At 44.3% G+C, this 15,399-nt stretch overlaps 1 protein-coding gene and 1 pseudogene across 2 annotated transcripts in view; one reads left to right on the plus strand and one right to left on the minus strand.

Moving 5' to 3' along the window:
* Positions 1-15,399, minus strand: part of CABLES1 (Cdk5 and Abl enzyme substrate 1) — a 111,150-nt gene that overhangs the window by 19,807 nt on the left and 75,944 nt on the right. The gene's annotated exons all lie outside the window — the stretch shown is intronic.
* On the plus strand, positions 13,503-14,013 carry LOC119511859 (annotated as a pseudogene).

Consider the following 15,399-nt stretch of genomic DNA (forward strand, 5'->3'; position numbering starts at 1 on the left):
TCCCTTGGGCTCTTCGATGACAGCAGTTTTCTCCTGGTTTCAACCATTTTGAAATAAAAGAAACCCAAATGGGGTGGAGAGACTGAAGAACAAAGTCAGGCCAGAGACTGATGATTACCAACATCCCTTCCTCCTCCACAAGGCCTCCCGGGCTCCTCGGGAAGGTCAGACAAGAAGCAGGGACCAACCCTCACGGTGCAGGACAGTGAGTGGCTCCCCTGGGTTCTGGCTGCTGGGTTCTTTTTAAACAGTCACCTACTTTATTGGAAGGGAGAAACAAATCCCGTCCTAAACAGCTCTCAGGTTTATTCCTGGTAACTCAAGAATTAATGCCACAAGAGTCACCCAGCTACCCTGCAAGGCCACCCAGAAGTGAATACTTTTCTATGTAAGGACGAGCTGCAGAAATAACAACAAGCATTTATGTAGCACCTCCCAATTTATAGACTTGCACACATCCTCTCTTTCATTCTTTCAGATGACCCTGTAAGTATTACTATTATCATCCTATTTTACAGATGAGGAAACTGAGGCCCAGCGTAGGGGAATGGTTTGCCCAAGGTCCTGTAGCCAATGCTCTTTCTAGTACATCACTTTTCCTCCAAGGTTTCAGATGGGTTTGCTGTGGCCATGGACAGATGTACACACTCACTTTTCAAAGGACAATCTCCCCGTTACAGCAGTTTCCAAAGTTTGCTGCGTATCTAAAAAAAACACTGCTGTCTGGCTCCCACCCTGTGGTGTTCTGATTTAGTGGGTAGGGGGTGCAACCTGTGCACTCGAACCTGTCAACACTCCCTAGTTGATGACAGTGCTAGCTGGTCAAAGCCACCCCAGACCAATACTTTCTAGCTGTGTGGCACCACATTAGGGAGCTGTCTCCCACAACCTCAGCAAGAACAAATAAAATGTGGAAGCAATTCTCTCTGGGCCAAAGATAAGATAATCAGGGAAAAAGGAGAAAGGGAGTTAGCTGTGTGGGGAGAAAAGAAAGAGGCCACCCCAAGTATGGAGAGGAAAAAGGGGTTCTTGGGTTTTCTTGAGCAATCATCCCAGTGTAGGGGCATTCCACAGACCAAGGGCTCCCTTATTTGGCCTTTAATGGACAGCATGACTAATGAGTTTTCAAAACACACGCCCAAGGCCTTCTGCACCCAGCAAGTACTGCATTTTTAAAGTCATCTCCTTGGGAAGCTAGAGGGCCTGCTCATGCTCGAAACATCTCTGGAGCTCCTTTTGGAATCAACACTAAAGCTGTGTAGAAAAGCAACCAACCAACCAACCCATCCCACAGTCGTAAAAGTTTATATTTCTAGGACTTTTTTTTTTTAATCTATTTGCTTGTCCCTGAACACTATTACTCTGCTTGATCCCTACCTCATTCAGTAGTCACTGGATTTGACTATAAATGACTTTGGTAATTCCAGACATCAAACTCACCACTTAGGGATGGTACAGAATAGACAGTAACCCGTGGAATTATAGAGCCTTAGTTAGGAGGTGTGAATCACCCAAATGAGAGCTCCAACAACGGTCTGAACAACGGAAGCACATTCGGGACCCTCTAAGGATTGGGAGTCCAGGACCCCTGACGTCCTGGTGCCTTATAGACAGGTGCTGAACCAGCAGGGGCCTTCAGTTTCCGGACCTCGAATCCCCAGCGGGGAAGACCAAGCAGGCTGGAGCAGAGCAAGGCTCGACAAGGCCCTGCGGGCAGACTCGGGACGGCCACCTCCCAAGAGACCATCCGCACGGCTGCTCCGCCCTCTGAACGGGAGCTACAGGGCCATGCTCCAGATGCTTTGCAAAGCAAAGGACGGAGATGAAAGCATCAGGACACCAACGAGGGAGCGCGGCAAAAACGCCCATGGTGGGTGGGAACAGGGGGACCACCACAAAGGGCAGGAGGTGAGCTGGCTCCAAATTAGCATCTTTTACTTCATTAAAGGAGCAAAGGAGGGTGGGGGAGAAAAGGGGAATTTTTACTTAATGGGTGTTGAGTTTTCTGTTTGAGGTGATGAAAAAGTTGGAGTGCTGGTTACTGGTGATGGTATCACAAAATTGTGAATGTAATTAATACAGTTGAGCTGTACACTTGACAGTGGCTAAAATGGGAAATCCCAATTTGTACATGTTACAATTTTTTTCTTGTTTTAAAGACCTAGGGCACAGTTCCACAGACTTCATCCTTTCCCAAAGCCAAATCCAGAAAGCATGCTCCTCAAATTTCTGACTTCCAAAGGACTTTCTCCTTATCTTCATTTTGCCAGACGGTGAATGTTATTTAGGGCTGAAAGAAAAGCAGCGACTATCTTTACGGGGTGGCAAGGGCAAGAGAAATAAGGAGTATTAAAATAAGCTCCCATGGAGAGTCCTCCTGGATGGAGAGCTAATTGCAGACAGAACAGGGTCTCATTCCATTTTTGTATCCTGTCTGCACACACCTGATACGTAGAGACACTTAAAGAATACGTGCCGAGTTGAGGGGGCCTGGCTCTTTGCTGTCTCACTGCTGTTGGTTTATAAAGATGACACAGAGTGCCATCTTGCTCCCTTTCATCCGTCTTCAATTTGCTCACACACTCCCCCTTCCCTGGGTCAGCCTTGCCCGCTGTCAGCTGGCCCCTCGCTGCTAAACGTGCATGTACCGGCAACAGAACCAAAGAGTCATATCTCGTCCCACACTCCTTGATGTGGGATACAAAAATGGAATGAGACCCTGTTCTGTCTGCAGTTAGCTCTCCATCCAGGACGACTCTCCATGGGAGCTTATTTTAATACTCCTTATTTCTCTTGCCCTTGCCACCCCATAAAGATAGTCCCTGCTTTTCTATTAATTTCAGCCCTAAATAACATTCACCGTCTGGCAAAATGAAGATAAGGAGAAAGTCTTTTGGAAGTCAGAAATTTGAGGAGCATGCTTTCTGGATTTGGCTTTGGGAAAGGATGAAGTCTGTGGAACCGTGCCCTATTTCTCACTCCGAAGAGAAATAGAGTCATAATAAAAAAAATACACTTTACGTTCTTACATAAAATCCAAGACTCCTTCCTCTCTGTGAGATAAGCCCCACTGGAAGAAAAAGGGATCGTTAGGACAGGTGGGCTGTCGGGCGGCCAGGGATGCTCAGGATCATCCGAAACAACAGGACAGGGCTCCCCCATGCTGAAATGCCGAAATACCGAAATACAAGGACTGGCCTCTCGGGAATTAACGTTAGGCCACTTACTGCAGCCACCGTTTCCCACTGGCTTTCAATTGTATCACTCTATTTTCTAAAGAACTAAGCCAGAGCAGAGTAAGAAAAGAAGCTAGAAGGGCACTGGGTCCACATTCAACCGCTAACTGGAAAAAAACACACCGCTCATTGTAGAGCAGCACGTCATGGAAAGTTCTGTACCTATGTCATCCAATATGGAAGCCCTAGGTCATGTACTAGGCAAGTTAATTCCTAACTTCCTGTGGCAAGATCAGATAGTCACATAATGCCTTGGGTTTGGTCCCCCAGTTTTCCTCGGGCAAGTGGCCTGGCCATTTTCTGCCTTTTGCCTTAGGAGACATTTACATTACAGGCCCACCTCCCCGAAGAACCTACGTTAGATGTCGCAGAGGTGTGTAGATGAAACCAACACGGCAGGAACGGTGCCCTCAGGGGTGGGGAATTACGACTGTGGGGTCCATGGCCAAAGGGGACCCGTGCCCTGCACCCTATCAGTGCCCCAGGGACAGAGCTCCCAGCCTGGAGAAAAATTCACCCACAGCAGAGCAGCAGCGCCTCTGGCCTGGAGGGATCACAGGGATGGGGGCCAAAGGGGGTTCTAGCAGAGCCAGAGCACAATGGGGCGGGCTCCCCGAATCCTAGCTAATACAGCAGACACTGACGGAGCCCTGTGCAATCCTGAAGTGAGGGGGATGCCCCAGAGACAACCGAGTTTGAATTTCCCTCCAGCCTTATAGATGGGGGCTAATAGTTCAAATTGAGTAGATATAGAAAAAGAAGGAACAAGACATTTCTTGCCCACTGAAGCTGGTACTCATTTATATATGCTACATCTGCCTTACAAAGATGCTGCCAACATGGTAAATATCACAACTGCTCCAGAAAAATGACTCCTTTGTGGTGGTAGAGGGCACGCCTGTCTGTATTTTTTTTTGCCCTCAGGCTCAGGGAGAGGTTGCCACTAATACAGGGCTGCCATCTTGGTGGGTTTGAATTAAAAAGCAAACATGCTCTCACATCTGTGTACATTTCCACATAAGACGAAAACAGAGCTTATTTAAGCTACTCCTAATAATGTTGGTTCCTTTTAATAGCTTTGAATTTGAATATATTAGCAGACTCTCAGAATCTGAAATGTACATCATCTTTCACAGAGAAGCAGACAAACTTCTGTAGGTTGACTTTTCTTAGCTATAGGCTCTGATATGTGTCGCTGAAACCTCCATTTATTAGTATGAACCTGCTGTAATTTGATCGTTTTGGACCTACATAAATGGCAATAGTAGGTGCCACTAAATACTGCTGGTAAAGTGGCTGCTTGGACCCCATGTGTGAGTACAAAGCGAGCAGGAGACCTATGGGACTCTTGACAGTCCATTGTTTCACAGCCTGGAGGGTCGGCTCTGGATTCAGAAAGAACCCTGAATGCGGCAGTTGGGTCACCCAAAAAGAATCTTTAAAAAACTCCAGTGAACAAGAATTAAGCAGAAGTCCCAGGAGAATAGTGATAAAATCTTGATATTTTCTTTCTAAGATCATTGTTCTGAATTCTCACTAAAATCATGTATGAAAATAGAAATATCTATTTGGCTCAAATGCCACGATTAATTCCCCCAGCACCAGCAGATAAAGCTGGAGAATGCAGAACTACCGCTGAAATTAATTAAAAACAAACTTAGACAACATTTCTGACTTTTCTGCAATTTCTTTGAAATGCCTGGGAAGAGTATTTTTTATCTGAATACATCTAAAGTTCAAATACCAATTTATCTATATTCTACCTCCTTCTAAAAATGCAATTGAGGCCAGGTCAAATACCATATGTGGACATTGTCCAAAATGGTGTGAATTCACGTTCACATGTTACAGCTTGCCCTCAGAGATGAACGTGGTCAGTCAGGCTATGGGAAAGACGTCATTTTGGCTGATGTGCCAACTAAGAGCCACCGATGAGGAAATCTGGTTAACCCAAGGGTTCTGATTCCTTCCACTTCACAACCCTGGGTAGCACCACAGCGCGGGTTTACTTAACTAGACTTCATTGCTCCTTCTATGCAGTTGGTTAACTTTGGCCGAGGCTGTAAGGCAACACGCACACCTTGAAAACCCAGTGCAAACATCTTTTTACAAAGGCTGCCTTGTGAGACCGGGAGCCAGAGAGGGTGGTTGGAGGCGGGGTTCACAAAAGACTGGTGGGAGGGAATTAAAGCAGATGAAAGTTCATTTGGGGAGACAGCCAAGTAGCAGTTAGAGCCCTGAACAAGGAAAGAAAAACAGGCTGATTCTTTATAGGGGCGTAAACCCACCCGGCATAGGATGGCACCACAGTTCATTGAACCTGGAACTTCATGGTGGGGAAACCCCCCGAATCCCTCTCCTGGTTTTGGTTTCCATGGCATAAAGCTCACGTACCTTCACAGTTTTGGAATCAGCTGATCTGAGCAGATGGCCGATCTAGATATCCGGGTGCCCAAAGGGGTCGACTATTAACCTTAAAATGGTCAGCTCCTAATTTCACATTGAGTAAAAGGCAAAATGATTTTTGGTTGCCTCTTCCATGGCTCACTGGCCAAGGCCCAGTCAGCTGCTCAGGGAGGCATAATACATGCAATTGATCTTGCCAGAAAAATAAGCCTTCCCTATTAGATAACAAGAAGTTCAAGTTAAGTCCTTTTCCTTAGGGAGCAAATGAAAATGAACCAATATTACTATTAATAAAAAAGATAAAAGATTTAAAAACTTCACACCTGGAAACTAGATGGAAAAGTGCATGTAATCCAATTAACTAGCCTCCACTGCTTCTTGCTTCCCAAGCTGGGGCAAACCCGACTTTCATCAGTGACAATCTCTCTCATGGTGCTCAAGAACCAAGACGTTGGAATACCAGCCTCGGAGCTCTGCTGGGCACTTTGTCTTTCAAGGACAATAGGTTCAACACTTTGATGCGTGAATAATTTAAAAACCAATTAAATATTAACAGGATTTCCAGATCCTTCAAAAGAAAAAAAAAATAGCGGGGTGTGTGCGTGCACGTGTGTGTGTGTGTGTGTGTGTGTGTGTATGCATGAAGATCTGCTACACAGAAAGCAAAGCTTAAAAGCTGGATCAGGAAAAGAAATACCACTTGTGAGTTATTTTTAATTAAGAGATTATACATCCACTAGAAATCAAATATACAAGTATTTATCACATTTTATGCTTAAGAAGTCCCATTTATGGCCTCTTTGGATACAGTACAGCTGCCATCTTGGATTGGGTCTGCTTACTTTTTCAGAACAGAACATCTTTCCACCACAGTTGAGAGCCAATGAAAGAGGGCCCAGGGCTGACAGGGAAAAAGCGAAATCAAAGCAGCTTTCAGTGTGAAGGGCCTGCCCCACTCACACGCAGCACTTCATCTGTGAGCCCGTCCCTGCCAAGGGCAGCTGGCAGACAGTGGAGGGGTCTGAGTGTAGCTTACACCAGGATCTTTGTCTAAAGGCAGCTCCTCTAAACAGCCGGATAAGGGCATGATTCATCCGTGAGATCATTCTAGAATCTGTCTCTGTGTGGGAATATGCTTGGTGTGAGGAAAGAAAGACAATTTGTGAATGTGTAATTTTCCACAATGAAGAGAGAAGTTTCTGGGGAAAGAGAGTGGAGGAAGGGGATGAGGGGATGAGCCTGCGGCCAGACAGGAAGCTTTCAAGCTCAGGACTCTCTAAGAATAGAAGTTGTCTTCTGTGTCACAAAATGCCCAGGGCTCAGGAAATGGACCCCAAGTGGATGACCTCATCTGGATGCCCCAAATGCCAAAAGTTAGGGCATGAACACCACATGGAGGCTGCTGACAATTTCAAAACACACCTATCAAGAGCCATTTCCCTATCACAGGGTCTCTGGGACATTTGTAGTGATTGCACCTAGCAACTAACTACTCAATAAAGTATGGCCATTGGAATGGGTCTGTGCCTACATATCACAGAAACCGTTTTTGCTGCAATCATCTAGCTTGGCTACTTTACATAAGCCCCAATCACAAGTTAACTAGGTGCACTACTCCCTCCTTTAGGTCAGATCCACACACCACAAAGAGCAACCCATGGACATTTCAGAAACTAAGGAGTGTTCAGACACTGGCACTAATTCCCAGGAAAGAAGGACAGGCCCTTGTGCACAGGGACAATCCTGGTCAATACAACGCCTGCAGTGTCTAACTCCCGCGTGGGTTGTGTTGCAAAGCTTATAAGTTGGCTGCTTGGAACTCGGAATGCATTTTCCCATTGACACAGTGATATAAATGGAGATTAGCTCACAAATGCCCTTGCAGCCTTTTACTGTAACTGAACCAGCCCAATAGTACAAGCCAAAGCTCTGGTTATAAGAGCAAAAGGTCAGAGGGGATAAGTGGGTTAGGAAACAAGAGAAGTCTCCCTTGGTTTCCTGGTTTGGGGGCTGACACTCAGCAACATTATAAAGTAGGTAAGGTTTGCATTACCCCCAATCCCCCTCTCTGCACTCCCTTTCCCCTACACTGTTCCTGTGTTCCACAATTTCTGCCCTCTCTCTACTTCTAAACCTGAAGATTCTTTGCAGCTACCAGAGTCTCTCTCCTGGTCCCATGGCAGTGTGGCTCTGCAGCCCAGGAGGACAGGGTGGGGGCTGGGGAGCAAGAGGAGGTGCAATGGCCTCAGTACAAGTGTGGGCAAGCCACCTGCCTACAAAGAGAGGTCCGCCTACTTAAGAGAGTTGAGAAAGGTGCTTGCAATTCATTTTGTAATCTGAGGGTCACCAAGCCAAACCAAAAGTCTAGGCTAGAAAAGGGAAGGCCATGACTAATGTGGATAAAAGGCAAAAAGATTCAGTCTGGTCTTGGCAACTGGCAGTGAAGAGAAGAGGAGATGGTTTAAGGCTGGGACTCTTCCCAGAAAATGGTATAATTTAAAAGCTTAATTTGAGAAGAGTGTTTACAGCTATGGAAAGGTTTGATGTTCCAGTTCTGGTGAAAAAGATGGGCAACATCTGTTCCTCGTCACTCCTAACAGGCTTCCAAGAGCTTGTTTTGAAAGGTGGGATTTGGCACAGCTTCCTCCCACCAGCAAGAAAGCTCAAAACAAAGCAATCATCTCTTCATAATGCCCATGACTATTTGCACTAGGAGGGAAAAAAAAAAAAAAAAAAAAAAGACTGAAAGGAAATTCTCCAAAATGCTAATGGCATTTTGATTAGTAGGCAAGGCTCTGGGTAATTTTCATATTCATTTTTGTGTAGTTTCTAAATTTTCTTTAATAAGCATGTACCATTGAGAAAAAAAAATTAAGACCAAGTAAAAGCAGATCTGAAGATAAATCCTTTGTGTTTGTAGAACCTCACAGCTGGCTAACTCATCATGCATGAAACTAAGATTTACTATATTGGCACAATCTAGAAAGGGCACTGAAATAGCTCTGTGACTAGTCAAAAATGGAACACTTAATGAGCACCTAATACAGCCTGGCAGCGCTCTGAGCATTCATATGAAACATTTCAGTGACTGCTCTCAAGTCCCTGAGGTCGATATTACAGTCGGTTTTACAGATGAATGAATCTGGGATCAGCGAGGTGGTTGATCTGCCAGCACGAAGGACTCCTCCAGCTGCCAGCTCCTTCACATGCCCCCACTGCCTCCCTGGCCTCAGCTGTCCATCTGTGCCCATGACAGGCCTGGATAAGAACAGGGGACTCCTAATGGGGTCACAAAGGGAGGAGGAGGGGAGCAGTAGGAATGAAGAGACTTTTTGTCCCTACTCCTGTCCCTCCAGAGCAGTTCTGGGGTTTGTGGTTTTATGCATTGGGGTTCTCTGTAGACATGTGCTGGAAGACAAGTTTTTGCACCCAAAAAGAAAGTATTAAAAAGCAAAGGACTAGGACTTCTGGGGAAGATGGCATAGCAGGGAGCTACAGGACACACCATTCCTCCAAAAACAGCAACTGGACAGGCAAAAACTCTCTGAAACAATGGTTTGGGGATTCTGGAGGCCAGGAAAAATTGTACAGCACCCAGGAAAGAGCTTGAAGAGGAGACTGAGAAGCTGCAGCAAATAAACGTGTGGGTGAATCGGGCCATAGTAATGGCTGGCGCCCAACCCACATCCTCAAGGCAAACAGCCACGGTATGGTCTGTGGCTGGCTGCTGCGCAGAGAGGGGCGTGGAGGTCTCCCTCCCTGGGAAAAGGGGGTCATGGCCAAGGGTCGAGTGAGACTTCTGATCAGTGAGTTTGGAACTTTGGATCCCAGCTCTGAATCATGGTTCTAGCCTGCTACAGCAGGGATTCCTGTGGACATTGTTTCAACTTCACCTCCACCAGGCATGGAACCTATGGAGGTTGAAGAAAAGCCACAATCCCTCCATAGGGATGCAAGGAAGAGCTTGCTGAAGAGCACCATCTGCTGAGCAGGCCGGGAAAGTGCAGCTTCAGGAAGCTGACAAAAAGAGTCTTTTGGTATCTTTCCTGACCCTTGCCCCAGAACCTGGTCTGTACCCCTTCATGGGCCCCTGGCCCCATTTTGATCAGTTAAACATGAGCAATTCTAAAGATCTAGAATAAGTTGAACCAAGTGTCAAAGAACAGCCTTAACACAAAGCCAATCAACAAGAAAACCCTGAGCGAGAGAGAGGAACTGACCAGAGTAAATTCACCAAGAAAATCAGATGCCTAGACATCAGCAAAAAATTACAAGCCATACTAAAAACAGGAAGATATGGACCAAAGGAACAAATTAAAAAGTCAGAGGAGATACATAATTTGGAATAACTGTTCAAAGATGTTCAAACAATCTCCTAAATCAATTCCAAGAGATGAAGAAATATGGCTAAAGAGATAAAAGGTATTAAGACACTGGGTGAGCATAAACAAGAATTTGAAAACATGCAAAGAAAAATAATAGAACTTATGGGTAAGAAAGGCACAACAGAAGAGATTAAAAATACGCTAGAGACACAACAGTAGATTTGAACAGGCAGAAGAAAGGATCAGCAAATTAGAAGATAGAACATCCAAAACCCTCTAGACAGAAAAACAGATAAAGAATGGATAAAACTGAGTAGGGTCTCAGGGATTTAAGTGACCACATGAAGTGCACATGGGTGTCCCGGAAGGAGAAGAGAAGGGAAAAGGGGTAGAAAGAATATATGAGGAAGTAAAGGCTGAAAATTTTCCAACTCCTATGAAAGACATAAATGCTCTTGTCCACGAAGTGCCATGTCCTCCGAACAGATTAAATCCTAATGGACCTACTCCAAGAAACATACTAATCAGAATATCAAATGCCAAAGATGAAGAGAGAATTCTGAAAGCAGAAAGAGAAAAGTGATTCATCACATAAAAGGGAGGCTCAATAAGACAAAGTTCTGGTTTCTCATCAGAAACCAGAGAGGTCAGAAGGCAATGCTATGAATATATTTAAGGCACTGAAAGAAAAACTGCCAGCCAAGAATTCTTTACCCAGTAAAACTGTCCTTCGAAAACGAGGGAGAGTTAAAAATATTCACAGATAAACACAAACTTAGTTTGCCAGCAAAAGAACTTCCCTACAAGAAATACTAAAGGGAGATCTGCAGGCTGAAAGGAAAAGACAGGAGAGATGGAGGGATATATATATATATATACACACACACACACACACACACACACACACACACACACACGCACATATACATATATATATACAGAGAGAGAGAGAGAGAGAGAGACTTGGAGAAGAGTATAGAAATGAAGATTATCAGTAAGGGTAACTTAAAGGGTAAAAAGAGAGAAAAAAAACAAGATATGACATATAAAAGCCAAAGGATAAAATGACTGAAGTACATACTGCCTTTACAGTAATAATAATGAACGTTAATGGAGTAGACTCTCCAATCAAAGGACAGAGATTGGCAGAATGGATAAAAAATATGATCTATGTGCTGCCTATAAGAGACTCACCGTAGACCCAAGGATACAAATAGGTTGAAAGTGAAAGGATGGAAAAAGATATTCCATGCAACAGTACCCAAAAAAGAGCTAGGGTAACTATATTAATATAAGACAAAATAGATTTTAAATATAAAACTGTTAAAAGAGACAAAGAAGGACACTATATGTTAATAAAAGGGGCAATTAACCAAGAAGAAATGACAATCATAAATCTTTATGCACCTAACCAGGGTACCCGAAAATACAGGAGGCAAACACTGGCAAAATTGAAGGGAGAAATAAATATCTCTACAATAACAGTTGTAGAATTCAATACAACACTGTCATCAACAGATAGAATATCTAGACAGAGCATCAATAAAGAAACAGAGAACTTGAATAATATGATAAATGAACCAGACCTAACAGACATATACAAAACACTACACCCCTAATAACAGGATATACACTTCTCAAGAGCTCATGGATCATTCTCCAGGATAGCCCACATGTTGGGTGATAAAACGGGTCTCCATATATTTAAAAAGACTGAAATTATACAAAGCATTTTCTCTGACCATAATGGAATGAAGCTAGAAATCAATAACAGTTGGAGAACTGGAAGATGCACAATATATGGAGGTTAAACAACACTCTCTTAAACAATCAGTGGGTCAAAGAAGAAATTGCAAGAGAAATCAGTAAATATCCTGAGATGATTGAAAACAAGGACACAACATATTAAAAACTTATGGGATGCAGCAAAGATAGTAACGAGAGGGAAATTTATAGCCCTAAACACCTACATTAAAAAAGGAGAAAGAGCTAAAATCAAAGATCTAATAGCACACCTGGAGGAACTAGAAAATGAACAGCAAGTTAATCTGAAAGCAAGCAGAAAGAAATAAATAAATGAAATCAAGAATTAAAAAAAGACAGTGAATCGACAAAACCAAAAGTTGGTTCTTTGAGAAAATCAATACAATTGACAAAACCGTAGCTAGACTAATACATTAAAAAAGAGACAAGATGCAAATAAACGAAACAGAAATAGGAAGGGGGACCTCACTATTCACCCCACAGAAATAAAAAGGATCATAAGAGGATACTATGAACAACTGTATGCCAACAAATTAGACAACCTAGAGGAAATGGACAAATTCCTAGAAATACACATCCAACCTACACTGACTTAAGAAGAAATAGAAGATCTCAACACACCAATTACAAGAAATTGAATCAGTCATAAAAACCTCCTAACAAAGAAAAGCCCAGGACCAGATGGCTTCACAGGTGAATTCTACCAATAGTCCCAAGAAGAACTAATATCAATCCTACTCAAACTCGTCAAAAAAATTGAGGAGGAGGGAACACTACCTCACTCATCCTATGAAGTCAATATTACCCTAATTCCAAAGTCAGATAAAGCTACTACAAGAAAAGAAAATTACAGACCAATTTGTTTAATGAATACAGATGTAAAAATCTTCAACAAAACACTTTCAAATCAAATCCAACAGCACATGAAAAGAATCATACAACCATGATTAAGTGGGTTTTATCCCAGGCCTGCAAGAGTGGTCCAACACAAGAAAAATCTATTACTGTAATACACCACATTAACAAATCGAAAGGGAAAAGCCACATGGTCATCTTGATTGTTGCAGAAAAGACATTTGACAAAATCGAGCATCCTTTCTTGAGCATATGTGAAAAAACCCACCACTAACATCATACTCAATGGTGAAAGACTGACAACTTTCCCTCTAAGATCTGGAACAAGACAAGGATGCCCACGGTCACCACTGTTATTCAACATTGTGGTAAAAGTCCTAGCTAAAGCAATTAGGCAAGAAAAAAGATATAAAAGGCATCCAAATCCAAAAGGAAGAAGTAAAACTTTCACTATTTGCAGATGACATGATCCTATACGTGGAAAGTACCCCCAAAATCTATAACTAAGCTACTAGAGTTAATAAATGAGTTTGGCAAAGTGGTGGGAAACAAGAACAATATGCAAAAATCAATCTTTTTTTTTTTTTACACTGTACAGTAGTAGTGAGCAATCTGAGGATGAAATCAAGAAAAAAAATTCCATTTACAATAGCAACTAAAAGAATAAAAAAAATCTAGGAATAAAATCTAACCAAGGATGTAAAGGTCCCATACACAGAAAATTACAAAACACTGCTAAAAGAAATCAAAGAAGACCAAAATGACCTAAGGACATTCTATGTTCATGGATTACAAGACTAAATATTGTTAAGATGTCAGTGCTACCCAAATTCGTCTAGATTTTCAATGCAATCTCTAGATTTTCAATGCAATCCCAATCAAAATTCCAACAGCCTGGTAGGTGCATTTCTGCAAGATGGTGGCAGCAGAAGCGGGCCATTTAAGGTGGGCTGCATCAGCCTTGCTATCGCAGAACCCGCGCCTGCCCACCTGGCAACTGTCCGCCCTCGCCTGGCTCCATCACAAAAAGATTCTTGATCATTATGAAAATCCTAGCAATGTGGGGTCCCTTGAAAAGACATCTATTAGTGTTGGGACTGGATTAGTGGGGGCTCCAGCTTGGGGTGATGTAATGAAATTACAGATTCCAGTGGATGAAAAGGATTGTGGATGCCAGGTTTAAATGTTTGGCTGTGGTTCTGCGATTGCCTCCAGCTTGTTAGCCACTGAATGAGTGAAAGGGAAAATGGTTGACCATCAAAAACACAGAGATCGCCAAGGAACTCTGCCTTCCTCCTGTGAAACTGCATGGCTCCATGCTGGCTGAAGATGCAACCAAGGCCACACTGGCTGATTACAAGCTGAAATAAGAATTCAAGAAAGAAGAGACAGAGAAGCAACGAGCCCTTGGTGAAGCCTCCATCTAGCAGGTCACATTGGCTGTTTCTTTAACTGCTTGTGCAGTCACCTTAGATGTCCAGATGCACCGAGTCTGGCTATCATTTGTTGGGGCTATGCCATATATTCACAAAACGAGTGATTCTCCAAAGCCTGAGACATGGCCCTCAGAAACGTCACTTCTACTGTCATTCATTCAATCTAATTCAGTGACTATTGTATCATCCACAGAGCTGGATACACCACAATGGCCAAGATGCAATCCCCACCCTCGAGCACGACAGGGGTAAGTTAAACCAAGTTAAAGTCTGAGTGGTAAGAGCACTATGACAACCCCAAGCAAAAGGCACCACAGACCATAAATGGACTCTTAGAGGGTGAGGTGCTGGGGGGATTGGGGTGGGGGGGCCTGGACAGGCTGGGATGGGGTGCGGGGAGAGAGCACTCTTCCAGATTCCACCCCAAGCATCGAAGCCCCAAAGGCATGGAGAACCTGACAAGTTGGAGGAACTAACTGTCCTGCTAAGGCTGGGAGGGTGGGGCTGTGATCGGCAATCTCGAGAGGAGAGCTGAGGCCAGAGCCTATCCCTGTCTCTGTGCTAAGACATTTGGGCAGCCATGAAAGATGTTTTAAAGCAGGGGGTAGTTTTCAGAGTTGCATAATTTAAGTTAAATTCTTCTCAGTTCTGAGCCTTGAGTTGGAGAAAGGGCTGGGAGCAGCAGATAACAGCAGAATCAGCAGGGGCACCAGGGCTCCTGCATGTCTGATTTCGCTCCTGTTTTCCCAAACTGAACAGGAACAGCTGGTCAGGAACCAGCACGGATACTGAAGGAGGGGACCGAGTGGGCAGAGCCAGGACCAGACTGCCCCCCGGCCCCAGCCTTGGCTGCACTCAGCTGACGCTTCCTTCTGGCAGAACCCTGGCTCAAGTGAGAGCTCCTCCTGGTTTGGATGTCTACCGAGTCTGATTGGAAATTGCCCAGTGTGTTCGTGGGGAGCGAGGGGATCTTCTGAGCCTCCTGTGTCCCGCTTACCTGAAGACTCCCCCGGGGCTGAGGCTGGGTCTGGTGTTGAATTCTCCTTGGGGTGGAACTCTTCCATGGCCTCCCCAGCTCCACTTTGAGGACGGGCAGGTGGGCTCTTCAAGGGCCACTGACTGGCTCACAATACCCGCTCCAACCCCTTCTGTTTGCCTTTCCAAAGGCTAAAAACTACATTTCCCAGACTCCTACAGGTGACCCAGGTTCCGCAAGCAGAATTACCTAGGTGAGACTCACAGGAAAGCTGGAGGCAGGAATAACACAGGCAGGGAGAGGGGAAACCCTGGAAAGCAGGGGCAGGAGGCATGGGCTCCTTCTGGGACCACGGGGGTCAAATTTCTGGTGAATGGTTCCTAGCAGCTAAGGCCCCAAAT

This window comes from Choloepus didactylus, chromosome 16 (genome assembly GCF_015220235.1).
Source record: "Choloepus didactylus isolate mChoDid1 chromosome 16, mChoDid1.pri, whole genome shotgun sequence".
NCBI lineage: Eukaryota > Metazoa > Chordata > Mammalia > Pilosa > Megalonychidae > Choloepus > Choloepus didactylus.